The sequence below is a fragment of the Elgaria multicarinata genome, chromosome 3 (assembly GCF_023053635.1).
Source record: "Elgaria multicarinata webbii isolate HBS135686 ecotype San Diego chromosome 3, rElgMul1.1.pri, whole genome shotgun sequence".
In the NCBI taxonomy this organism is placed as follows: Eukaryota; Metazoa; Chordata; class Lepidosauria; order Squamata; family Anguidae; genus Elgaria; species Elgaria multicarinata.
Genome location: NC_086173.1, coordinates 139,349,969 through 139,377,478, shown reverse-complemented (window position 1 = coordinate 139,377,478; position 27,510 = coordinate 139,349,969). Strand labels below are relative to the sequence as shown.

General features: G+C 42.2%; 1 protein-coding gene across 4 annotated transcripts in view; it reads left to right on the top strand.

The window, feature by feature from the left end:
• PTPRG (protein tyrosine phosphatase receptor type G) overlaps positions 1-27,510 on the top strand; it is a 689,896-nt gene that overhangs the window by 448,548 nt on the left and 213,838 nt on the right. The gene's annotated exons all lie outside the window — the stretch shown is intronic.

Below are 27,510 nucleotides of genomic sequence, written 5' to 3'. Positions count from 1 at the left end.
TGTCATTACATATACACATAAGCTATGTATTTCAATGTAACAGGTCTCAAAGGAGCTATGGACATTTTGGGGGAAATAGTCTTTTGGAGGGGGTATATTTTATTTCTTGATTATATTCTGAACTATTTTAAAGGCTCAAAATGGAAGTACATTACATTTTTTAAAAAATAATAAAGATGTAGCATACTAACATGCAACGAAGTAAAACACAACAAAGCTGGATGGAAGTTGTAGGGCTTTCTCTGTCTTACTGTGAATAGGATTGTGTCCTAACATTACAAAAAATAGTTTAAAACTGTTCTTAGGGTTGCTGGAACTTCCATAGGTGTAGAGCGGCTACAAAGAACACAAAATGTAACATCCTTCAAACACCCCCTGAAAACATATCTTTTTAGACAAGCTTTCCCTGGACTATAACTTATCCTGGTTTTATATGAATTTTTTTTCATTTTTAAATCTTGTTTTTTGGTATATTATCATTTTAATTGTAAACTGTCCAGAGAGCCTCAGCTGTTGGGCAGTATAAAATAATAATAATAATAATAATAATAATAATAATAATAATAATAATTCCTTCTATTGTCAAGTCAAAACTATGTATTATTTTAGCTGTTTTAGTTCTGGCCGTTAGTGCAGAGTTGTTGTTTTTACAAATTGTCAGCCTGCCTCCCACCCACCCCACTCCGCTCCAGATCATAACATGGGGGTAGGGAGACTTTAAATAATTCTCAGCCCCCCTGCCATCCCAATCAGATTGGGGTCCTTAGGTGGCTTATACACACAACCCTGTGCCCAAGGCAATAAATACACAGCAAGGGTAATGTGTAGCTTAGCCCTCTCAGGTGGCATTCTCTCTTCATTTAGGGCATTTTAGAAACTTCAGTGAGACCTAGGCAAAATGGGTATTCTTTCTATTTATTTGTTTTACTTATTTATTACATTTCTATAGTAATTTATTTATTTTTATTTATTTATTTATTTATTTAGTACAATTCTATACACTTCTATTGGTGAAGCCCTCTGAGTGGTTCACAAAAATTCAAACCACAATATAGAGGACAAGGTTCACCAGGAATTGAATTTGTTAAGTGGCCCTGAAGCTAAGTAAAATTACTTGTCATTAATTTTCAAGCGAGGACATTCTGTTATTTTTGTACATCTTTCTTTGTCTGGAAAGGTTGTTCTGACCTACACACATTTTTTGTGAGGGGGGGGTTAATGTTTTTTTTTTCTATTAGTTTGAACCAGATGCCATTCAAAATAAACCACTTGACATTAAACAGAGTGCTCTAACTGCTAAGATAATTGCCCAAATTAATCCAGTCATGGTAGAGAGAGAAAAAGATGAAAATATTGCATTGTGTGAAATTCGCATTCACAATATATGTGTGTATAAGCATTTGTAACATAGCCAGTGAATATAATCAAACAGCAGAATCATATACATGTCTTCTCAGAAGTAAGTCCCATTGAGTTCAAGGGGCTTACTCCCAGGAACGTTGGTTCAGGATTGGAGTCTTACAAGTATCCTATGCAGAGCAGGAGGCGCATTGCATTTTAGCTAGATGGGCAGTTTCGGCTCTCTAGCAGAGGCTTTGGGGAGGGGGAGGAAAGGAGGCTGGGAATTGCTGGGGATACGTTGTATTCCCATGTTCCCAGGCTTCTCCCTTCCCTGCCCCCAGGAACTCCCCCTTTCATCCTTGCAAATGCAAGCTTATAACAGCAGCCAGCCCAGTTTTGGGCTCTGGCAGCGAGGGCGCGGGAGAAAGGGTAAGGAGCATGGTTTCATGGCTCCAAGCCAGGAAACCAAAATATCCTCTGTCCCCTTGATGCTGTCTAGGGGGCATAGGATTGCTCTCTTAATGTATATAACAGGAAAGGTATTGTGAAGTGGTTTTGTGAAGGCCAGGTGCTTAAGAGAAGCATTGCACAAATAACCAGATTGCAGTACATATTATTATCTCCCTACACATTATCACCTAATGTACATATGGGATATACTTTATTTCCAGGAGACATTTTCCTTCATTTAAGGAAGCAAATACATCTTTAAAAGAGCCAACTGTGTGAACAGAGTGCTGGACTAGATGGACCCATGGTCTGATCCAGCATCAGGGCACTTCTTACGTTCTTATGTATTTTTGTAATCTTCACTCACATATCAAATTTAGTTCCCAGGTTAGCATGAGTCCAGTTTAACAGATCTTAGAAGCAATCATGATTGCCACAAATACTTGTTCAGTGCTCTGTGGCTTTAAACTTTTAAACTTTTGTAATGCATCTTAGGTAGTATTTTATGCTTTTAATTGTTGTGAACCACCCAGAGAACTTCAGCTATTGGGCAGTATAGAAATGTAATAAATAAATAAATAAAACTTGATGTGCGTAAACCCAGAGAGCAGCAGGTGATGGAGGCCCCAGCAAATACGCCCATCGTCATCACCTGACCAACATGGATCGCAGCATCCTTTCTTTCCTATTATTTTAAAAAATCATTTTAGAGTCAGTTTGTGTTCAGCCAGACATGTGTGTGGTTGTTCATTTTATTATTTTACTTTACAAATATACTATCCTTTTCTGCAACAAAATGCTTCTTATCCCCATGTAAATGTGTTTAGCGTCAGAGCAGCAGAAGCAAACTTCATTTTATTCCTGTAGTTATGAAGGAGCCGTGGTTTAAAAGTTTTTAAAAAATGCAAAACTGCCCATCCTTGGAGCAGTCCTGCGTTTTTAATCAGATTTGGCAAACATCCCCCCCCTCCCCTAATAATATGTCAAGAATGTAGAAGCAGTTGCAAAGTATGGAATGCGGGTGGGTCAAGTCTGGCATCAGCAGTCAAAATGGGTAGGTAGCTACCGAGGGGCCTGTGGCTCAGAAGGGCCCATCTGCCCCTGAGTGTGCCACCGCTGCCACCATCCCCCTCGCCCATCTGGCCCAGCCCTGCTGGTGAAAGAATCACCACGGCTGAGCCTGCAGGCCCCGCACCACCCCCATTTTAAAAGAAAACCATCTTTAAACTTACATTTTGAATACCAGCTGGGTGACTTCAGTGGCTAATGGGGGCCGCAAGGGAGCTTTGAGCTTCGGTGGCAGGGGTTGGATAATAACAACAACAACAACAACAACCCGCCTCTCCCTCCAGATCGAGGCGGGGTACAACACAAATGCAAACGCCATAAAATACATAATTAAAACATTCAAAACTAATATGTCACTAAAAGCAGCACATAGGCATCTTAAAATTCGACTGGGTAGGCCTGCCGGAAGAGATCAGTCTTTATAGCTTTCTTAAAATCCGGAAGACTGTTAAGTTGACGAATCTTTCCCGGCAGGTCATTCCATAATCTGGGAGCAGCAGAGGAAAAGGATGACTTTGGCGGGCGCAGACCCTAGCATCAGTGTAGGGGAGCAATTAACCCTTTGCAGGTTATCTTCCCCACCATCACCACTTTTATTTTTATTACCACTGTATCAGTTTTTGGCACTATGGCAGGGTGCAGCTTGACTTTAAGACAATAACTAAAGGAATAGGCGTTGCACAGAATCCACTAGATTCCCTGTGCAACATAGAATTGCTCTACAAATATTGGTGTATGGGCAGCACTGTAGCTTCAGTACTGTCATTCATCCTTTGACCTGCTAGTAGCGGATTTCCTGGCCGATGGGACGATGGGGAAGAAATATGCTGAATTCTTCAGACATTTATTTTTAAACAAAGAGCTGAGGCCAGTATGCGCTATAAATAAATTACTGCTGTAATTTCCACCCTTCCTGCACATACACTCTCCTCCTGCTGGCACACTGCTCTTCTAACCAAAACAAAACAACATCCAAAGCCCCGGGCAGTACACCCCTCTTAGACCTCTCAGTAGTAGAGACATTTAAGCTGCTTCAAGGGACTTGGTTTTGCAGATGTTCTACTTGTGTAATACCCACACAAACTGCATTGGTTTTGATGTGCTTTTGCTACAGGTGAACTTCCCCCACCACCACTGACCCTTTTTTGAGCTTGAGATAAATGATTCCATATCGCTCTTCTGCTTTACTACCTGGTGTAACATTTCAAAACAGAAACAACAACAACAACAACAACTCAAAGTAAACTTGCAGTATAATTGAAGTGGCTGATATTGAGAGTTCCAAATATCACAAAGCTTTGAAAGTCATGCTGAATATCAAAATGCATTCCCCTGAGTTCCTGAAGGCTATTTCTATGCTCCATTTGGTTTCCATTGTGGTTGTAATCTCTGCTGCATATTGCATGCTGCAGCATCTCACTGAGTGGGGAGCTAGTGAACCATGTCGTAGGAATACCTCATGAAATAAAAGGTTTCTCCCAAAGCTATTATAGGTTGAATGCTCCCCTCTTAACCTTGTTTTATGCAGCATTACTGAAATATTCTTAATATTCCTGAGATACCTCTGGATTCTCTGCCTGGAAATTTAAAAACAATAATAATCTTTTTCTCTGGTCTCGCCCAGCCTCCTTGTAATCTAGCAAGTAATGACTTCTGCATTGTCTTTGTGAACAAAATACATGGTGGGGCAACGGTGTGAGCCATTAATGAAGCTTCAGTCACCCATGAACATTTATGAACATTTATGTTGTACGTTATGCATGGACAACTTGTGGTCCTTCAGGTGTTTGGGGCCTACAGCCCCCAGCCAATAGTGAGGAATGACGGCCTCCTGCTCTGCTGAAAAGGGGATAAACAGAAGAAGGGTGAATGCCACAACCATGCTTCCTCTCTCCAAGAAAGGGAACATCAGAAAGGACAAGTAGATTCCTGGGTTGCAGTCTCATCTACACAGCTGCTGGGTGCATGAGATTTTATTTCCCCAGAACATCATCTTTATGTTTTCACATGTGCATAATTTCCACATGCAGATCACCCCTTTGTGGATTTGGGATGTATGTCTAAAATAAACAAATTACATTACCTACTGGTCCTTTTCATTGGGATTTAAGTCACAGTTTATCTTAGCTAAATCAGGGCTTAAGGTTTCTATACTCATTTACCTGGGAGTGAGTCCCATTGAATTCAATGGAACTTTCTCCTGAATAGACACTTACAGGATCCCACTGTATGTGTACAAATCCCTTCTCATACATTATCTCTGTAATCCTAACAACAGCATTGTAAAGTAGATTTATGTTACTGTTACCCATGTAGCAATGTGACAGGCTGAAGGAGAAAGAAGAAAGCCTTGCCTAACCTAACTTGTGTGTATGGGCTTAAGGTGAGATTTATACTAAGGACTTACTGGCTCGTATTCACCACTACTACTCCATTCCAATAATATCCACGCATAATATCCAGACAAGCTGGAGCGTGTTCAGAGGAGGGCAACGGGGATGATCAGGGGTCTGGAAACAAAGCCCTATGAAGAGAGACTGAAAGAACTGGGCATGTTTAACCTGGAGAAGAGAAGGCTGAGGGGAGACATGATAGCACTCTTCAAATACTTGAAAGGTTGTCACACAGAGGAGGGCCAGGATCTCTTCTTGATCATCCCAGAGTGCAAGACACAGAATAATGGACTCAAGTTACAGGAAGCCAGATTCCGGCTGGACATCAGGAAAAACTTCCTGACTGTTAGATCAGTATGACAATAGAACCAGTGACCTATGGAGGTTGTGGGCTCTCCCACACTAGAGGCATTCAAGAGGCAGCTTGACAGCCATCTGTCAGGTATGCCTTAAGGTGGATGAGCAGGGGGTTGGACCCGATGGCCTTATAGGCCCCTTCCATCTCTACTATTCTATGATTTTATGGTTTCCCTTTTATATTTAGAATCTAGATTAAATGAGTTTTACACTGGATTTTGTAATAGTTGGTGACGCTTTTAATAATGAAGAATCCTCATTTTTGCCATGCTTAATTATTCAACTGCAGCCATATGAAGGTGTTCTTACTGAGTTCATTAGGTTTCAATAACATTTGCCAAAAGCCAATACACTGGGACTGAAATTGAGTAAATTAAAGTTGCTATGATTTTTTCTTTGAAATTTAGTAGTAATGAAAGCTATGATGCATATGAATTTTCTGTGGGGAGTTTTCTCACAGTAGGTAGCTCCGATAGAACATTGAAAGTATTAGAATTTCTTGAGTTTTAAAAATATATATTTAGGTACAAGAGGGTTTTATTTATTTTTATTTCATATATTACTGATTTGCGTATACTGCTTTCCACAGAGTTATCAAACAATGAACATACAATACCATTACCATAAAAAAACACAAAAAACTACACATTGGCCCTGTTCAGACAATACGCTAAACCATGCTGCTTAACCACAAAATGGTTAGCGGAATGCATTCCATTAACCATTTTGTGGTTTAGCAGCATGGTTTAGCATGTTGTCTGAACGGGGCCAGTAATAAATAAATACTAATCAGCAGTGAAATAATATACTCTACTGGGCACTACAGAGCATAGTTGGCTGGGGCACACTTCAGAAAAAGCCTGAAAAAAACATGTTGGGAGTTATAGGACATTTTTCTGTCTAAATATGCATAGGATTGCACTCTAAATGTCCGAAATGTGAGGGCCTGTCTAATGAAAATTGGTAGTGCATTTCAGAGAATGGGTGCTGCAGCAAATACAGACCAAATCTTGCAGATGTGGTATTTGTTTGTTTCTTTTAAAAATGTGTCCATCACTTTAAAAGAGCCCTGAGGATGTCTTGCTAGGATAGAAAGATAGTCCGAGGGTCAATTCCTGGTATTCACTCCAGTTAAGAGAATCAGGTAGGAGGTGATGGGAAATATCTCTGTGTGGGATCCTGAAGAGCTGGCTGCTAGTTGAAAGCAACATTCCCAAGCATTTCAGCCATCTTGTCCAGAATTGTAGTGGGCAACCTGATGCCCTCTGGATGTCTTGGACTATAGCTCCCATCATCCTTGACCATTGGCCATTCTGCCTGGGGCTGATGGCAGTTGTCATACCTGGAGAGTCCCTGGAGTAGACAATGCTAAGCAAGTTGGATGAATCGTCTGACCTAGTAGAAGACCAGGTCAGACTATGTTCCCTATGTTCACCCAATTTGCCCTTTTAAACAGTTCTTGTACCAATCCCCAAAACTGCTTTTAGAACTTGAGGGAAATTTAAAGAGCATATTTATTTATTTATTTATTTATTTATTTATTTATTTTATTGGATTTCTGTACTACCCAATAGGCGCAGCTCTCTGCATGGTCCATGGTGGGGGTTCTGAGCAGCAATTTATTAGGGAAGATTTGAAAGATTTGATGTCCTGTGGATGGAATTTATAATAAAAATAATAATAATTCATTTCTTACCTGCCTCTCCTATTGGATCGAGGCGGGGAACAACAATAAGCATAAATTACTGATTAAAAACATGGTATACACTGTTTAAAAACATCCTAAAAGCATCCTAAAAACATAGGAAAATATCCTGAAATTCTACTGGATAGGCCTGCCGGAAGAGATCGGTCTTGACAGCCTTCTTGAATGCTAAAAGACTGTCAAGCTGACGAGTCTCTTCCAGCAGGCTATTCCACAGTCTGGGAGCAACAGAAGTGAAGGTCCTCTGGGTTATGGTTGTCAGCCTAGTCTTTGCTGATTGAAGTAGATTCTTCCCAGAGGACCTGAGTGTGCGGGGCGGATTGTACGGGAGAAGGCGATCCTGCAGGTAACCTAGACCCAAACCATGTAGGGCTTTAAAGGTGATAACCAACACTTTATAGTTCACCCGGAAACTAATTGGCAGCCAGTGAAGAGATTTTAGGACTGGTGTGATGTGGTCACCCCTAGATGTTTCAGTGACCAACCTGGCTGCCATATTTTGAACTAGTTGAAGTTTTCGGACTAGGCACAAAGGTAACCCTATGTAGAGCGCATTGCAGAAGTCAATCCTCGAAGTTACCAGCGTGTGCACTACCATCTTTAGGTGTTCTAACTCTAGGAAGGGGTGCTGCTGATAGTAGGCACTCCTGGCCGTCGCATCTATCTGGGCTGTCATTTGGAGGGACGGGTCCAGAAGCACCCCCAAGCTGCAAATGTAGTCTTTCAGGGGGAGTGTAACTCCATCCAGAACTGGTTGACACACCTCCAAACCCAGGTTGCAGCCTTTGACAGCAAGCACCTCCGTCTTGTCTGGATTCAGCTTCAATTTGTTTTTCCTCATCCAGCCCATTACCGCTTCCAAGCATTCATTCAGAGGAGACACACTAAGCTGACGCTGTTGTCGAAGGCATAGAGAAATATATTTGGGTATCATCAGCATACTGATAGCATCCCACCCCATGCTTCCAGATGATCTCTCCCAGCGGTTTCATGTAAATATTAAATAGCATTAGGGAAAGGATAGCACCTTGTGCCCACTGGACTATGTTTTACCTTTTCTTCCGCTGTAAACTCTGTTTGTTCCACTGTAAACTCTGTTGTAAATGTTGCTTTCAGTATAGCTGTCCTGATAAATGAATAAAATTACACAGATAAATAGAATGAAAAATCCGTACAGGTGCAAGCAGCATGTGTCCATAGGTGCTGGGCTTTCTTTGTTTCAGACTGTGGTTGCACAGTCAGAAGAGGCAGTTCTATAAAAATAGCTGTACATGAGCTTTGTACCCCGTTATTTTCTAGCTTTCAAAATGGACAGAATTCCTTGATTTCCTGTCTTTTGAATTACTGAGAGGATGTAAATATTCAGGTTTTATCATACATGAATCTGTTAATAAAGCCATTTCAGTGACACATTCTGCTTAATGTTTACATCAGGTCTTTAAAAATCCCAGGCAGGTGTACTGCACAGATTTTACCTCTGGAGTTTAAGGAAATTGTTGGTCAAGTTGAATAAGGCAGGATGAAATTCAACTCTCTCTGACCCATGGACAATGTGCTTATTAATATTCTTGAATACATTTTGTTATCCAAAGTGTTTCTTCTCATTTAGCATCACACTATGAGGTAGAAGTCTCCTGCCTGAAAGCCTGGAGAACAGCTGCCAATCAGTGTCAACAATACTGAGCTAGATGGACCAATGGTCTGACTCAGGATCAGGCAGCCTCCTATGTTTTTCCTATGTCGGGCTAAGAAATAGTGAGCCAGTTCACACATCATGACAGCCCACCGTGACTTCCTTTATCTGAGGGGGCCATCGTATCATCCTGGGTATCCAAGGACTCCATTTCTGCATCTCCTGGCTTGTGGTAGCTTATTGTGTTGCGCGAACCCAAGTAGCAGGGGTTGTTTGAGGGTTAGATAACCATCAAATAACCCTATAACAACCTTGTTGCCTGAGTTTGTACAACACTGCAAGCTGGGCACCATGCAAAAATGGTGCCTGCAGGTGCCCAGCATGATGTGACAGCCCCATGGGTAAATTAAGCTATGGTGAGCTGTAATGTCACGCACACCAGGTCAGTGACTTCTCCACAGCCAATTAAGGGCTAATCAAATAACAGTGTGTTATAAGTAGGTCAGATATTTTCTCTTTGAATTTATAACTCTGAAATGCTTAATTAAAAGATCGGTGCTTTTTTAAGGGGAAAAGCGTATTTTCTTCAATACTGAGAAAACTACAGATGGTAGATCCTCCTCTGTAAATGTGCTGTAAGAGCTTATTTGATCAACTTGGTTCAATCACGACCCCATTTATATGCACAGGACGCCAGGCCTCTACTAGGTCTAGAACCCAGGTCCTTCAGCTGTGGACCTCACATATAGTTCTGTGTTTCCTTTTTGGTACTTTACCTAACATATAGCTACAGTTTGAAGTGGAAGCCCAGCATGGTCAAAAGGGGGAAATCTGTTCACCAGTGAGGGTAAAAGCAGTTCTAGGGGTATAAATTTCAGCCAAAAAAAATTGCTCAAGGGGAAAGGGTTCAGTAGCCGCTCTTTCCCTACGCTGGTCTTCTGCAAATTGCAGCCTCACTGGCAACATTGTGCAAACAACCATCCCCAATCTATCATGGAACTACATGTAACATGCAGTTCAGCCCACCGTCTCTCTCTCAATTATGCCAGAAAGTTGGAGAATCTTCCTTGCTTTCAAGGTGGGATTTTGTTATGATGGAGATTCTCCAGGCTTTGGTTGACTTTCAAGTGGGTCTTATGGAAGCCCTGGGTAAACTGCCTGGGAGGTCAGCTCTCAGTCCTAGATATTCTGGCTTCCCTGTTATGCTTTCTACATTCTGTATTTGAACTATGAACTTGCCCAACCCAACAATCCATGTTAAATCATGGCTGTATTCCTACTCTGTTCCCCCCAGATACTTACTTGGCCACAAGATTGTGGCAATTGCACAAATCTGATGAACTGTAACAGCATTCTGACGTCAGAAACACCTAGGTTCAATAAGACTCAGTAGCTAGACCCTTAAGGAATTATTGATGATAAAATGGTGTTGGTGCAGGTATGTATATTTGAGGAGAATAGTGTTTGTGCAAGAGAGAGTGTTGGGTGGTGTCAGACATAACCAGACTGATTAGTTCAATAATATTTTTTTAAAAATGTATCTTTGGAAGCAAACACCTTTTTCCCTGCCTGTTTTCTGCCAACAGGCATTTACAGTCCTTGGATCATGGTAGGTACACCCTGCTGTGTTAAAACTTTTCTATCCACAGGCTGACTGTGCCGTGTAGGAAGATAATTCTACTATCTTCCCTAGTGCTCCCAAATCACTCCTTCCTGCTTGATAAACAGTTTCATGGTGAATTTCAGTAAGGCATGGGAGTATGAATGTAATGCCTTAATTTAAAAGCCTGTAACGGAATGAGACTTTTAAAAGACTTCTCTATGCCTACTCAGAGCATTCGAATCTGCAAGGTCGATTGGGATGATTTCCTTATAATACAAATCTTTGTATTTGTCCTTTCCAGAGGAAATGTTTGCATATATTTGAATAAGTAGAAATTTCTGATGTTTCATTTAAATTTGATGGGGACCTCCTCATGAATTACAGGATGTCAAGGTTCCAGGCCCGGTGCTGCCATAGAGGCAACTCAGGCGGCCGCCTAGAGCGCCAAGCAAACGAGAGCGCCAGACAGCGTACCCGGAAGCTGCTCTCCTAGAGCGGCTTCCAGGTGTGCTGTTCCAAAGCCGCCGCCCCAGCCTCCGCCCAACCCCAGCGTCCTGGCTTCTTCGAAGCCAGGATGCTGGGGTTGTAGGCGGAGGATTCAGTACGGTGTGCCAGGAAGCCACTTACAGGCGTGCTGCTTCAAAGCCTCTGCCCTGCCCCCCAACCCCACCGTCCTGGCTTCAAAGCCGGGAGCGGGAGGGAGCGGGCGGTGAGTGGGCGAGCAAGGGGGGAGCCGTAGCGGTGAGCAAGCGAGCAGGGGCGGTGGTCGAGCGATGGGGGGAGCCGGAGCATGTGAGCGAGGGGGAGCGGGAGCGGCGGGGCTGGTGGGCGAGCAGGCAGGGGGGAGCAGTGAGTGAGCGAGCGAGCGGATGGGCAGGCAAGTGAGGGGGCGGTGAGTGAGCGAGCCGGGGGGGAAGGGCGGCTTCAGAACACGCCTGCCTAGGGCGCAATATAGTCTGGCGCCGGCCCTGCAAGGTTCCTTCTATGTCCTGGACCCCTTGAGCAACTCTTTAAGGATCTCTTGCCTCCTTAAGAGTTCCACCTTCCTTCTTTCACCTTTTTCTGTAGATGTGGGTTTTAAGCTGTAGACATGGGGTGAGTGGCTTAACACAACAGTTTACTAGTGAACAAGCAAATTACAATTAAAGGAATTTAGTCAATGGAGTGAGTGAATCAAAAGGCATTTAAAAAATAGCAAAAATCACATTATGTTACCCTAAGCTGTACCTAGACTGCTTCAGGATGCTTCTTTCTGCTCCTTCCTCATGCTCTGGACTTTTCGTGATTGCTGCTGGCTGTCTCTCTCCCTCTTTTATACCCTCTTTCCCCAAAACAGAAAGTACTGTTTCAGTCTTGAAGAAACAAAACTTAACTGGAGAAATGAAACTTCTCCTCTCAGGCAGACCGCCTCTCAACAGAAAAATACCAAGCCTCTAAGGCCTGACTTGATTACCTTCCCTCTGTAGGCCTCAAACCTTCACACAGGTAGGGTAACCATATGAAATGGAGGACAGGGCTCCTGTATCTATAACAACTGCATAGAAAAGGGAATTTCAGCACGTGTCATTTGTATGCATATAGCACCTGGTGAAATTCCCTCTTCATCACAACAGTCAAAGCTGCAGGACCCCTGCCCTCTTTTCTATCTGGTCACTCTAGTATAGCTCCTGCAGCTTTAAGTTTTGTGATGAACAGGGATTTTTACCAGGTGCTGCATACATAAAAATGACACCAGCTGAAATTCCATTTTCTATGCAACTATTAAAGATACAGGAGTAGGGTGACCATATTTTGGAAACCAAACAGGAGGACAACATAGTGGGCACTCCCAAGGGGGAGTACCCAACAACATAGTCGTCCCCCAGGGGGGCATGTCAAGCCCCAAGGGGACGTGCCCACTTGAACGTAGCCTTAGTCAGAAAGATGCTTTCAAAGCCTAGGAGATCCAGGCACACTCAAACAAGTTAAGACAAGCCACGCTATGCACTCATATATTATCTTGCTGGAACAGAACAATTCTGGGACAAGATAATACTTTGCAATCAACCAGCCATAACAGACATAAACAAAAAAGAAAAATACACCTACCTCATTGACATAGCAATACCTAATGACAAAAATGTTGCAGAAAAGGGAGAGGAAAAGAGAGGAAAATATACACCACTTGCTATGGAAGTCACCAGTATGACATCAATTCTCCCCCCCCCCCCCCGGAAAACCTTCAGAAACTAGGCCTACCAAAATACATCCACACCAACATCCAGAAAGCTGTCACACTTAAAACATGTTCAATAGTCAGGAAATTTCTGAATCAGTAAAATACAGCATGACTTGGCAAAGCCCATCATGTTCATCTAGAAAAACCGCCACAAGCTACAAAAGAGAGATGATGATGGTAATAGCAACCTTGTCAATTTTTTAAAAGATTATTTTAGAAGGATGGATAATTATCAGCAATTGTTCCAAAATATACATCATGCCAATTATATCAAAGCAAATTGAAGAGGAAGGTCTATGGGTTAAAATGCATTATTAAAAAAATCAATTAGAGACCCACTTCTTCCTTTGGCTGGTGCTTAAATAACGCAGACAGTCAAAACAGTTTTGTGTTGACAATTACTCAGGTTTTAATTTCCACATCCCCCTCTGTAGCTATGTGAATAACCATGGACTGGATTTACACACCTCCTCCTTGTAAAAATGATGAGCAATCCATGAAGCCAATAACAATTCTGGGTACAGGGCCTAACCAAACCCCCAGACTGACTGAAGTTCCCACATATAACAAACAGAAGAATCCCAAAATGTGCCCGTTTAAAGCCTGTAAATGGACGCTGAGCCCCGGTTGCTCCAGCCTCCCGCCGTTTCAGTGGAGGTCTCCGGAATTTTCCGGGTGGTCTGGTCACCCTATAAAGGAGCCCTGTTTTCCTTTTTATATGGTCACCCTAAAACACAGTGCCATGTTTATGCAGGCCTGGCCCAAGACATTTTGCTGCCTGAGGTGAAAAACAAGAGGGTGTCCCCCTCCCAATTCTACATACAGAAGCCGACCGGACTGGCACTTAGTTCTTACTTCAACATTAGCAACATGATAGGGCAACTGGCTAGTTTAGGGGTGCATGACAGGCTGCATGGGACACACAGCTCTTTTATCTAGCAATTCACTATTGCTGCTTTAGTGGCTACCTTGCTCATCAGTAACAATAAGCCTGGCCCTGCATTGGCGGCTGTCTGGAAAGAAAATGCAGGAGTAATTTGTCTCTAATTTCCCCTTCTTTCTGTCAAAAAAGAGAAGTAGTAACCACTGCTATACAGAATAAATACACCATCAACTGTTTCAAGTGATCTTGTTTTCTTTCTTCTCCTCCTCCTCTGCTTTTTAGTCAAGTAATACGGAGTTGATTCTCTCATCTCAAAATTCAAGGACATTCATTTCCCTTAGCGGAATTTCTCCATCCATTTTTTTCCACCAGCGCTACTTTGCGGAGTGTGTGTGAGTGCTATTTATTGAATTGTGTGGCCCTAGTTTTATTTTTCTACAAACCTGTCTTTCAGATGCAGGAACCAGGTGCACCAGAGCTCGCTAAGTGCTTCAAAATGGTGTCTGTAAAGTGGGGTCAGAATAGAAATTAGGTATAGATTATCCCATTGAAGGTAAAATCATGTGTACAATCCTATGCTGGAACTGGCTCTTAGGTTTTGGAATTTTTGTTTTGTTTGTTTTTTTGTTTTTAGTGTTTTAAATTACCAATCAAATCAATTCAGATAGGCTTATTTTCTGCCACTTTCCATGAAGACGTTGAAATTCAAAACCAATTCCCTTGTGTAGCATTTGCAAGCCTGTACGCAAAATTGTTCTCTTTGGGGGAATAATTTTTGTGGCATCTCTTCTGGAATTCAAACTCTTCTGTTAACATTAAAGCTTGCATTTCAACTTATTGAAATGCAAGCGAGCTAGAATGAATAGCTAGCCAAGCAATCTAAGGAAAGTGAAGCTCTCAATCCCCTAGAAAAGTCAAGAAAGAGAGATAAAGTTTTCATAATGAGAAATTTGTTATGTGCATGGATTCAGCTGTGAAGTCCCCTAAAAGTATATTTTGTAGCTGGTTACTGAAGACTGCCACCATTTAGTATGGAAATATGTGTTTTGTGAAGGAGCTAGTCCTTGTTGACAGTGATGGGATTTTTTCAATAAAAAAATAACTGACAGACTTTGACTGTGCTTCCTCTTAATGTGGGGTGTCTTTGAGAGTGTGAATGATTAGAATAATCTATTGGGGCCCGAGCATCTAGGGGCCCTCATCATGTTGAAACAATAATGTTTTATGAAGCTTGGTACTTTGACACAAAGTCTTTGTGCTGAGGATGTTAAATATTTTTGTTTGATGCAGCAAGCCACTGAAATGGTGTTGAATGGGAAGTCTCTGGCAGAATTCTTTTTGCCCTATGTAAGTTCCTTTTTCTTTATATTGTGATGTGCTCTTTAAGGCTCAGAATTTTGCTCATTTGTTATTGATTTGCCATCAATTAAAATCGTCCTTGCATATTTATCTACCCATTTTACAGGATAAACAGAAAAATTGCATTATGAACCAAAGGGGATTTTTCACTGAGCAACATTAAAGCTATGCATTTTTGACCTTATGGCTGGTTTGTGACCATTGTATATATATTTTTCTAAAGAGGGACAGCTCTTAGAGATGTTGAAAAGGGTCTTCTTTCCTTACTTGAAGGAAAATGCAGTATGTGTGTGTTATGCATATTAATGCACAGAATTGTCTGTAGAGGTTTTTTTCTTGCTTGTTTATTGAATTGGTGTTACTTCTCCATGAGCCCCTTCCAAAGGAAGTGTGGCAGGTGGCTACTAGGAGGAGGGCTTTCTCCGCTATGGCACCCCGGCTGTGGAATGAGCTCCCCAGAGAGGTCTGCCTGGCACCTAAACTGTACTCTTTTCCTCGCCAGCTGAAAACCTTTTTATTCTCTCAGTATTTTAAAACTTAATTTTAACTTAAATTTAAATTTTACTGTTCTAACTCTGTATTTTAATCTTATATCAATTTTGCTGCATGGTTTTATCCTGGTTGTGCTTTTTATACTATATTTTGTATTTGTGTTTTTAACCTGTTGGTTGTTTTATTATGGTTTTAATTTTTGTGAACTGCCCAGAGAGCTTCGGCTATTGGGCTGTATAAAAATGTAATAAATAAATAATTTTTTTAAAAAATAGAATAATGCGGGTGGGGTTTTTTTTTACTGCTTGGAGAACATCTCACAAAAGTTATCCTCTTGTTGAAAGTTTGTGAGAAGCCTGAATGTCTGTATTTCTGTCTAACATGTAATATTTCCAGATAATCTACTTTTTCCAAATGTTTCTTAATCATAATGGTATTTGATGTTTGCATAACATACTTGCTGGTATCCCAACAATATATTTAGGAGACCCTAATTATTACATTGTTCTTTTTTTACTCCTATTCTGTTTTTTGGAAATATTTTTCATTGTTCAGCAAGAATTTACACTCTTGTTGAATGACCCTTTTTGATTGTCTAATGCTGGGAAATGAAGCTAGCATAGGAATATTTATAGTCCCTATTAAAGTCTGCATTTGGGATACCGTAATTTGTTACCTTGTGAATTAAATCTGCCATGTCTTTAATAGAAATTACTTTTGCAGCCATACAGCAAAAGATATTCAATTTGATAGCCTATACTTTATGAGTATGTTTCATTAGTAGAGATTCACAAACAATACTTGGATATCTAATATGTACAAATTACAGTAGTCAGTCACAGCAGTCATATTATCTTCACCCCAGTGTGATTTGGGAGATGATTGATAACTAGGATGCCTGCTGATTATAATGATTAGAATAAAATAAATTTGTTAGACAATCCCTAACCATAGTAATTCTTGATGCTTTTTGCATTTTATGCTTTGCCACAAATTATACCTCTTGACAGTTTTAGCAGTTTTGGCTTGGTAAAAGAGGTTCTCTTTTATTGCACTATTTAAAAAATGCTTTTAAGAGACATGCATGAAGCAAAGTCCAAGAAGGATGAAATCTGCACTGTAAAGGGGGAAAATATAAACCTTAGGTAAATAATAGAGTCCTGATTTTCATTCATTATCCTCATATGTCAGTTCTCTGGAAAATACATGTGCAGGGCTGGTTCCAGGTTTGGAGAAGCCCCTAGCAATGTTCTCTTTGGCAGGTGCTCCCAACTTCAGGAGGAGCCTTTGAATCATAACACACACCTATCAGCTTACTGATGGCTGTCAACCACCCAGCTTTTTAATGATACAGAGGCCTTAGCTAGACCTAAGGTTTATCCTGGGGTCGTCCCTGCCTGCTCCCGGGATCCCCTGTGTGTCATTTACATGAACAGGGATGACCCCGGGACGATCCCGGGATAAACCTTAGGTCTAGCTAAGGCCAAAATGCCTGTATATAGTGCTGCTTCAGGGTATTGTGAGAAATTTAAAAGGATGGGGGGCTTGCAGCTGCCCACCACTGTCCCTTCATGAGCTCAAGGAGTGAAAGTAAACATCAGTGCAGAACAGCAAAACTTTAAAGGATTCCTGGAAGAACACAAATTCTACTTGCATCACTACTATTAATATTCTACTTCAAAAGCTAATTCCATTCATAGTTGATGCTGTGTGTCTCGAAAAAGAAACAATAACTAGTGCAACCTATTAGTTTAAAAGCAGAGCTATATGAAGGCACAAAGATCAGAAAACAGTAGTTGTTAATTTGTAACAAAAAATCTTTTTGCATTATTCTCTCTCCCTGCCAATTCAGGGTCAGTTGCTCTACAGAGAGCTATTTTGTTCTCTAGCCCATCTAATTCCCTAGGGGGGGAAAGCATTATTTTCTATATTCAAGGCCATCAATTTTAACTTTTGTTTAAAGGACAGAATCATCCTGTGTACTCATCTGAAGCTCTTGCCCTCCACCAGGTCTGAGCAACCTGAAAGGTGGAAGCATTCACTTTCAATTCCATCCACTGAAAGTGAAAACTGCCAACAATATTGCAATGCCTTGATTTGAATGTAACATTAAACCATAGTTTAGCACTACAGAAATTAGACTGGGCAAGTTTAAGGTCTGTGCGCTCCCCATTCCTTTCTCCTCTTACGGCACAGCCATGAGAGGAGATTGGAAGCATCGGCTTCTACTTTAAAGTGATTTGTCATTGTTTCTGAAAAGAATGAATTGTGGTTAGCGTAAACTCTGATTAGTCAGAAAGCCAGGATCTTGGGTTGTTTAAACTAACCAGAGTTTAAGCTAAACACAGTTTGTTCTTTTCAGACATAATGTCAAATCATGGTTAGATTAAGAATCAAAGCAGATGTTTCGAGTCTCCCTTTTGCAATCAAACAGAAGGAGGAGGAGGAGGAGTGTGTGTGAGAAAGAGTCCAAGGCAAGCCTGGACTTGTTCCCATAGCACTAAACTGTGATTTAGCATTACATCAAAGGCCCTTCTACTTTCTTTGCCACCTCTGGAGAAGGGGGAACTTGCATAGTCACTCCAGCAAAATGCACAACGCTGTCCAACTTAACTTGGTTTTTAATAAGATTCTTTGCAATCCTGCACCAACCACCAACCCCCCCCCCAAAAAAAAATACCAATAACAGCAACAAACAAATTGCTGGAAATCTAAATTTGACACTCCAAATAAATGGTTTGAATGCCACATCTGTTAAATTTGCATGAGTTGTTCTGGTCATAATATAATTTGTTTTTGCATGTTTATATACATTTCTATTTGGGGAATTATTGGAGAAGTGGGGAACTGGAACAAAGTGGCTCAGAACATCAAAAGAGTAAGAGGCTAGGATTAAGGATGATGGGAGATGATGCAAACCCTATAAGGAACAAGTGGGACCTGCAACAAAAGGGTTGCAGTATGGCAAGCTCTTGTTCAGTATTCCAGCCAGGTCTGCTTTTAGGATGCTCTTCTTTTAGGATACTCACCCCACTCCATCACGCACACACACACACACACACACACACACCCCATATATTTATTCATTCATTTATTCATTCACTCCATGACCACTGTATAATCTCAATCCTGGTTGGGCTGTTTTGGAGATTCTCCCCTGCTATTGGTTTTCTTTCAGGTGTGTGTGTGTTGCATTTTGCATTTTTTTGTATTTTGTATTTTTTATTTTTTTTATTTTTTTTGTACTTTAGCAAACCTTGGGGGTTTCTCCGAGACTGCTGATACCTTCCTCTTATGTGTGGGTGATGCCCTTTTGCTACATAAGGATCCACACTTGGAGAGTGAGATCGTTATTAGTATACAGGATAATATACTACTGCATACAATGCTCATTTAAACTCTTTATTCACAGTCAGACACTCTCCTTGTTTTATCCACAGCTGTGAAAACTAGAATTAATTCTTTTTTTCCACCTATGTAATTCAGTTATCTCAAGTTAATTATTAGGGCAGTTCTAAAATATATTCAGAGGATGTTGATTAAGAATTTGCCTAGTTTGGTTTGGTATCCAGAAGATGGAGATCGGTTTCCACTACCAATGTAAAAGTAAATGGATGAAATTTGCTTGAATTCATTGTATGGTTGGAAGCTGACATACTATTATTTTTGGAACCATATTTGAGCATCCCAATCTTAAACAGCAGTTTTAGCAGCAACCACGCTCATAGTGGCTGGTGTTGCTGTAGTATAAACAGTGGTTTTGGGGGACAAAAATATGCAGCTCTACTGCATTTGCAATTAAAAAGCCTTAAATGCCCATTAATATCATATAACCAAGGGCCAAACTCATTCTTGTGCAATATCATAGAATCATAGAAGAGTAGAGTTGGAAGGGGCCTATAAAGCCATCGAGTCCAACCCCATGCTAAGTGAAGGAATCCACCTTAAAGCATCCCTGACAGAGGGTTGTCCAGCTGCCTCTTGAAGGCCTCTAGTGTGGGAGAGCCCATGAGCTCTCTAGGTAATTGGTTCCATTGTTGTACTGCTCTAACAGTCAGGACGCTTTTCCTGATGTCCTGCCAGAATCTGGCTTCCTGTAACCTGAGTCCATTATTCTGTGTCCAGCAGTCTGAGATGATTGAGAAAAGATCCTGACCCTCTTCTGTGTGACTACCTTTCAAGTATTTGAAGAGTGCTATCACATCTCCCTTCAATCTTCTCTTCTCCAGGCGAAACATGCCCAGTTCTTTCAGTCTCTCCTCATAGGTCTTTGTTTCCAGACTCTTGTTCATCCTCGTTGCCCTCCTCTAAACACACTCCATCTTGTCTGCATTCTTCTTGAAGTGTGGTGCCCAGAACTGGACACAATACTCAAGATATTTTCTGTAAAGGGAAAAGGGAGAAATGTGTCTGTAGGTATGAAAGACCACTCATTTGAGAATGCCATGGGGCTTTCATTAGCTCTCACTCCCTAACATGTGACTACTGTATGTTTAAATACGTGTATCACCATTATATTTAATGGTGTTCATTGAGGCAACCACACCTGCCATGTCAATTGTGAAATAGCCCTGAGATATGAGGGAATCGGGGCTGTGACTGCCCATGACCACAACACATCTTCACTGATTTTCACAGTAGATCTAGGAAAGTATGAGGATTTCATTTTTGCTCACAAAAGATGTGGATGTGCCTGGTCCACAACTTCGAAAGCAATCAGAAGTATGAACACGTATTTGTTGAAAATGTTCATAATTTGTGCAAATTTGCCCCCATAGTCTGAGTCATCCCCATTTTGGTCTATGGAAGAAATTTAGGACATTTGCATTTATTTGGGAAATTTGCATAGATGTCAGAAATTTGCCCAAATTGAACAGGGGGGAGTTGCACAAATTTCATGTTTAGTCATTGCTCATTTGTACAATTTTCCTGTTTGCGCAAAGTGAGCAACCATCATAAATGCAAATGGCAATCGGGTATGAGATGAGCAGTGAGCTGATATTTGTACAAACCTGGTGATCTCAAACATGTCTCCCTCAGCCTTTCTTGTATATGCCACTGTAGATCCTTCCACTGGATGCTGTTGTGACTTGCAGTGCTTTAACAGCAGCTCATAAAATCAGGTTGTTAACCAAAGTTAAGCAATTCTGCATGAAGAAATGCAGCTACATCTCTAAGACCTAAAGGTGCGTTGTTGCTGCTGTTATTGGCTCTAGCTATGCAACAGAGGCACAATTGCGCAGATAGCATACCAAACTTTCTGAACCCCAATCCTGGATACTATGATATACATTTTTAATGCTGATAAAGCACCGATCTAAGATTGTGCTTTAGTCTTTTTCCAGTCAGATTCTTGAGGAATAAATGATGTTTAGAAAATAAATTATTTATGAATTTCCTTCAAATCTTTAACCAAAGTTATCCCTTAGGCAAAGAGTACTTTCACCAACTGTATTTTAGCAAGGCATGAAAATTTGCTACAGTTGATACACAACCCCAAACTCTGACTTATTTAAATCCTTCTTTATGGGTAGGCATGAACTTTTGACCTCTTAATTGATTTTTAAAAAACACCCACCCACAATTAGACATTTAAATCTAAAATTGCATTATTAAACTTAGGTGGGGGAAAGCATTTATTTTTCAGTCTATTTTACATATTGCTTCCGAGTTTGTTTGTTTATTTATTTATTTAAAACATTTCTTGGCCGCCTTTCAGGGCAGAAGCCCTCACAAGGCAGCTGACAACAATGAGATACATAAAAACAGTTAAAATACTAAAAGCAATAAAAACATAATCACAATAAAATAGCAACAATAAAAGCAACATGTGAGAGCAGAGCGTAGTGGCTGCTGTCACATGTTGCTAGGTGATTGTCATGTTTCTCAGAAAGCTCCTGCTTTCGATGGGAGAAAAATGAGGAGGCCTGCTAGGTAATCCACAAAGCTTTTATAAAGCAGCAAACACCTTTGCTACCTGAAGAGAGTCTAATGTCTTGGAAACTTCCCCCTAGGCAAAACTATGCAAACTAAGCGAGACAATTGACTGACCAAGAAGAACAGGAAGCCCCTTCCCAAACGCCTGTAACTTTAGAGAGCCTGGTGCGGAGGCAGGTTCTGGCGCAATCCTAGTCAGACTGATTTTCTCACGCCTTCCTTCCGCTCTTTGCATTTTAGCTTCCTGTGGACCCTAGCATCAGCTAGCTTGTCGGGACACTCTCTTCTGGAAGAAAGCTCACTTCCCACTGAGTGTGTAAGATTTGGCCTTGAGGAGATAAGCTCTGGAGAGAGCTGACTCCCAGCTGGTGAATCGCCCATGAGAGCTTCCTTCCCCACTGGTACAAGCTGGCTGGTGTCTGGCGCTGCTGCCTCTATTTCTGAATCTGATTCTGATTGATTACCTGAAACACCTTCTCCCAAAACAGGGGCAGTAGGGTTAGACATGACAGTGATATGGGCTAGGATGAGAGGCTTTCCATGTTAATTCTGTGGAATGTGAGAACAGGTGCTCCTCAGTTAATAAGAGGTTACTGTGCATTTACAGAAGTAAATGTAGACGGGTTCTACTTTCCCTTGACATGAAACACATAGAGGAAGGAAAGGGGATATAGGTGGAGTTTAGGAAGGGAAATGTGCTCTGGCCTGTAAAGATTCTCAGTTTAGAACTCTTCAATATGTTCCCATGTTCTTCATTCACCTCAAGTGCAGGGTCATATTTTTAAAGGAAACTAAAAATCACACCCGTTCTGTTTATCCCCTTGTGTATTGAGGTGGATATGCCTTTGATGACAAGGAGAACTAGTTCCAGAACAGAGTTGTTTGTTTGTTGTTTGTATAGTTTACTAAATGCCTCATAAAATAAATTTCTTTAGGTATTTTGTAATAATAATGGAGAAAATACAAATAAAATTGTAATAAAATCAACACTATAAAACTAATAAATGTTCCAACATAGCATAAAATACAATAACACATTGTAGAAATTAGGATAATAAACCACATTGTGTGGACTAAGATAATAAAACACAGAAATGCTAAAATATTTTAAAAGACTTTAGAACACTGGGAGAACAAGGAAATCATAGCCTGGTGCAGAAAATATAGCAGTGTGGGTGCCAGGCAAGCTTCCCTTGGGACAGCATTCCAGATCAGGGGGGTCACTACTGAAAAAGCCCTTTCGTTGCCACCCTCCAAGCCTCAGAATAAGGGAGTGGTTTCACTTGAAGGAAGCTTCTGTGAATGACCTTAAAGTATAGGCAGATATCTATGGGAGAACATGTTCCATCAGGTACTGATGTCCCAAACTTTGTAGAGCTTTATAAGCTAAAACCACAGGTGGAAAGACGCTGTTGCTCTTTTATCCTGCTTGTAGGTTCCTGGTTGACAGTTGGTTGACCACTGTATGAACAGAGTGATGGATCCTTGGTCTGATCCAGCATGGCTCTTCTTATGTTCTTAACCAGCACTTTAAATTGGGTCCAGAAACGAATTGGGAGCCAATGCAGATGAGAGAGGCCTGGTTCCCTATTTATAGTGGCTTAGGCTTGAATAGGAAATAATGTCCTGAAGTTGAAAACCCCCAAAGTCCACTTTAGTCAATGAGAAAAGTCAAGTTAGTCCAGGGTCAAAGCCAGCAAGTTCTCAGAGGATCGTGACAGAGAACGATTTCACAAGAAGAGTTGCCAAAGGCAGTCCAGGGTTACTTAGAGGAATCCAAGAGTGAGCAAAATAAGAGGTCAGTTCAAGGTACTAGGAGCTAAGGTAAATTGCTGTCCACTGGCTAGTACTGCTTTTAAGCTGGAGATTCCAGAGCCCCACCAAGAACCAACCTGAATCACATCAGGAGGATGATTTTGCTCCATCATTCAAACTGTGCATAAGAGGAGCCCTGCTGGATCAAACCAAAGGCTTAGCCAGTACAGCATCCTATTTCCAGTGTGGCTAACCAGGGCCAGAACTACACCAAGCAGGAAATTGCACTATGAAAGTGATATGAAAGCAGTATATAAAAGGCAGGAGCCACACTACAGCGTTATAGCCATATTGAAGTGCACTGACAACTGTTGAGGCCCTTGGCACATACCATATACCACTTTCATACTGCTTTCATAGTGCTATATCCTGCTTGGTGTGGCTCCTGCCTTTTATATTCCACTTTCATAGTGCTAGATCTTGCGTAGTGTAGGTCTGGCCCAGATGCCTGTGAGAACCCCAAAGGCCAGTATATGAGGGCAATAGCCTTCTCCTGTTATCGTTCTACAGCATGCTGATTCTGATCCTGCATGTTGTATATAGCCATCATAACTAGTGGTCATCAATAATCTTATCCTCCATGTTTTGTTTAATTCTGTTTTGAAGCCAACTAAGGCCGTAGCTAGACCTAAGGTTTATCCCAGGATCATCCTGGGTTCATCCCTGCCTGAGCGCTGGATGCCCTGTGTGGCACTTAGATGAACAGGTTTGACCCCAGGACAATCCTGGGATAAACCTTAGGTCTAGCTACGGCCTAAGTTGGCGGCAATCAACATATCTTGTGGAAGTGAATTCTGGTTTAATTATGCACGGTCCTGAATTCCCCATCCTCATCTTCTCTTGATGATCCCAGATTCTAGTAATAAATAAATAAAATAAATAAATAAATAGTGATTTAAGAAATCTCTCCACACCATGTATAAATTTATACACCTTTATCATGTTCTCTCCTTGCCCACCTTCTTTCTAAAAGCAATAGCCCTGAGCATTGTAATCTTCCTTCATAGAGGAATTGCCTCCTTATAATTTTGGTTGCTGAACCAAAATGCTTCTAAGCAGAGCAATGCAAAGACAGTAGGGCAGACTACTCCAGTAGTCAGTGAGATTAGAACCCAGGTCTCTACTCAGAACAGGCTCTCCATAAATTCTGACCTTATGACTGCAAGCAGCTAGTGAATTCTTAACAAAACTAAGAGGCCGCTCTTTTACATTCCACGTTCCTTGTCTCGTCCTCTTTAGCTCATGCACTTTGGGAGAGGCCATAAGGAAAGTATCTAAGTGGAAGTACCCAAGGTCCCAGGTTTAGTCTCCAGTTCATGATATGAAGACAGGAAAAACCTTGAGATATTGGGAACCTCTAACGTATTTACAGGGGTCGATGGTCTTCACAGGACAAGGGCCCTCTTTATAGCCTCACGTATCTTCCATTCAAAGTTTGATCGTGCAGATTTGCCCCTAAGTCACTTGACAGATGAAATGTGCAAGAACTTAGTTGTGATCCTATTCCGGTCACACAATCCTGGACAGTGGGTAGAATCAGGCTGTAGCCGGGGGTGGGTGGGTGGAATAGTTTAGAACAGTGGTTCCCAAAGTGGGGGGTACCACTCCCTTGGGGGCGGTGGGATTGCATAGGAGGCCTTAAGAGGCAAAGGGGTAGCAGGGGGGTGATCAAGGTGGTCTTTTCTGAGAAGTGCCTCTCCAGAAGGTCTTAAAACCCAGGGACATTTTTATGGGAGAAGGTCGTTTTGTCCCAAGCCATATAGGGGAAGAATCCACACATGTATTAATACCATTTAAGAAGAGTACTTTTAACGGTGAATTGAAATGTTTCAAAAGCACCAAAATGCTAATGAAGAGACATACTCTGCTTGGTGTGCCCCGCCATGCCGGCTGCAAAACAGATTACTAAATGTGGTGATTTACGACTCATGTTAAATGACTTTAACCAAGACACACTTCATCAAGCCCATCCATCACATTAAGAATTTACAGAATAGTGAGGTACTCTACCGCCCAGAGAGCTTCGGCTATGGGGCGGTATATAAATGCAATAAATCAAATCAAATCAAATCTACCCTAGTTACTAAATGTGATATCTAATATACTTGCTAAATGACTATCAGACTTTGAAAAGATGATATCACTGGTTCTTCTTCGTGGTCTCTATGCATCACACATATGGGCTTTGCGCCTGCGCAGAGACCAGACCGGAACCTTCTATAGCTGAGTGGAACGTTTTTGGCGGGAACCCCTCCCCCACGCTACCGCGCATGTCTATGGGGTTCCCGCCCTTACCTCAGTTCTTCGTCGTCCGCCATTGTGCACAGACTGTTTAACCGAACCTCTAGCGTTTTTCTTATTAACTTTATTTTCTCTTTTACGATCTTCTTCGTTTTTCGATCTAAGACTCTTCTTACTACTTTTCTTATATTAAAAAATAAATAAATTATTGTAGATAGTTTTCCTCAGTGACTTCGGTCGCGTGAGGCCTGTATGGCAGTTGAAGCCCCGTTTACGAAGTGTGTGAAGTGTGGGGCCAAGCTTCCACCTATTGACGGACACTCCCTCTGTGTCCTTTGTTTGTGCTAAGGCATATCGTTGAGGCCTGCCATCATTGCATGTCGTTTACAAAACAAACGAGGAAAAGCAGAGCTGACGACTTCCCTCCATCTTGGGGGGAAAAAGCTCTCAGAGCCATGGAGGCTCCTACTATGGATAAAACGGCAGTCAGTAAGTCCGTTACCGACAAAACGGCAGCGAGTAAGTCCGTTACCGACAAAACGGCAGCCAGTAAGACCGTTGATGACCGTTGCACTGAGGTGCCTGAGAATTCCAGAGCGGCTAATAGGGCTCAGATACCCCTAACGCCTGGACGGTCACTGGTGAGTTCCGCAGCCAGGAAAATCTCCAAAAGGGCCCGGACTCTCAAATCTTCGATGATGGACAAAACGGCAGCCAGTAAGTCCGTTGATGACCGTTGCACTGAGGTGCCTGAATATTCCAGAGCGGCTAATAGGGCTCAGATACCCCTAACGCCTGGACGGTCACTGGCGAGTTCCGCGGCCAGGAAAATCTCCAAAAAAGGCCCGGGCTCCCAAATCTTCGACGATCGACAAAACGGCAGCCAGTAAGTCCGTTGATGACCGTTGCACTGAGGTGCCTGAATATTCCAGAGCGGCTAATAGGGCTCAGATACCCCTAACGCCTGGACGGTCACTGGCGAGTTCCGCGGCCAGGAAAATCTCCAAAAAAGGCCCGGGCTCCCAAATCTTCGACGATCGACAAAACGGCAGCCAGTAAGTCCGTTGATGACCGTTGCACTGAGGTGCCTGAATATTCCAGAGCGGCTAATAGGGCTCAGATACCCCTAACGCCTGGACGGTCACTGGCGAGTTCCGCGGCCAGGAAAATCTCCAAAAAAGGCCCGGACTCCCAAATCTTCTTCGGAAATGGAGCGGCGGAACCGGCTAGGAGTCACTCTACTCCTCCTGCCATACCGACCGCTTCGATACCGAGGCCTCCCTCGGTATCGAGATTCCAGCCGCTACCGATGGCTACGGTACCGACGCACCCTCCCAGTCTATCGGAGGGCGAGTTGCGGGATTCGGTTTCAGCGGCCTCTTTCCGAGAGCCTACCAGGCCGTGAGAGGTTCAGGGACTAATCCCTCTACCACCTTCAGAATGGGGTCGATATCGCCCACTTCCAGGGTGACCACCAGTACCCTCAAGAAGAGTATTATGCGCACCCTTCGCTTACATCGAGGGTGTGTCATCTACCGCTGCCTCCACCGCCCGCCCACCAATGTCCACGGTGTTGACGCCTCGACACCGTACGCAGCCATCGACATCGACTGCCGCGGTTACCACGATACCGACGGAGCATGTGTCATCTACCGCTGCCTCCACCGCCCGCCCACCAATGTCCACGGTGTCGACGCCTCGACACCGTACCCAGCCATCGGCATCGACTGCCGCGGTTACCACGATACCAACGGAGCATGTATGCCTCCAGGTGGTTACAGTATCCTTGCCTGAAGAAAATTATTCATCGGATTCTGAATTGGGGTTGTCGGCTACTCCATCGATGCCTTCACCATAAGATGAGGTTCATGACAACGACCCTTCTTCCCCTTCCGACGATATGGTCAGATCTTCTGACCATATGCTTAGAATGGCTCAGGCATTAGGACTGATGATCCAGCACCACATGCTTTAAAGCAAATGGCTCAATTATTCTGGAAAACACTGGCTATGTC